The following is a 1,005-nucleotide window of genomic DNA, read 5'->3' on the forward strand; positions in this document are numbered from 1 at the left end:
CCATGCGTTAAGACGGCCCCGTAGTCTTTTTTTACGTACCAAATTTACGAATTAATTTTATTTTCCTCGCGCGGTGCATACTTGCTCCGTGGAGCACGGGTTAAGAACCGCTGCTCTACTGTACAGTAGGTTCTAGAGATAATAACATCACATATTATTATCATGCAGAAAGTGGACATAGGAGCCGTACGTAGGGAAGCGTGCCCTCCCCCGTTCTTTCTACTTTTCTGTACTATCAGAGCCAGAACTGGGGACAACTGCCAAGGTGAACTTGGAAAGAAAGTTGGGGAACCGAACCCAGCACCTCTTGCATACCGGATCAAAAAGATCATCTCTCTATGAACAACACTGTTTTATAAAGATAGATGGCTTTTTCTCAGCCCAAGATATCAAGGAAATATTTTATTTTCTGGAACGAAGGAACTCGGAAAGAAAAGTCATCTTGTCTCTGCCGGGAATCGAACCCAGGCCCTCTTGCATACCGGGCAAGAGGGCATCTGTTAAAGAGGTATGACTCCTTGCCCGGTATGCAAGAGGGCATGGGTTCGAGTCCCGGCGGAGACAAGATGACTTTTCTTTCCGAGTTCATCTCAGCATAATATCCAGAAAATAAAATGTTTCACTGTTTTATATATAAGTTTACCTCAGCATGATATCCAGAAAGCCTATTGATTTCATATTTGTTAACATCTTTTGACCTTTGTTAATGCAAGGAAGGCTCGAGTTGCACCAGCTATTACATTCGAAGGAAACATTCACTTGTGGAAGTTTTTGATAACATTGGAACAGCACGTCAATGGTGAGTATTTCATAATTTGTCCCAAAGAAATCAAGTTGAGTCCACATGTAATCTCATTCTCATTGGTCAATTATTTTGCTCGTTCTTCAAAAGGAAAAATATATATACCAAGTTGAAATCATTCAAAATTTATTTCTCCCCCTTTTTAAATGAAAAAATACCATTCAAAGTTAAAAAAAGAGTACGATATATTTTTATTGACAAAA

Source organism: Pholcus phalangioides, unplaced genomic scaffold, assembly GCF_987345545.1.
Source record: "Pholcus phalangioides strain wild (caught in Gottingen) unplaced genomic scaffold, Ppha-v1.0 ptg000009l_1, whole genome shotgun sequence".
Classification (NCBI taxonomy): domain Eukaryota; kingdom Metazoa; phylum Arthropoda; class Arachnida; order Araneae; family Pholcidae; genus Pholcus; species Pholcus phalangioides.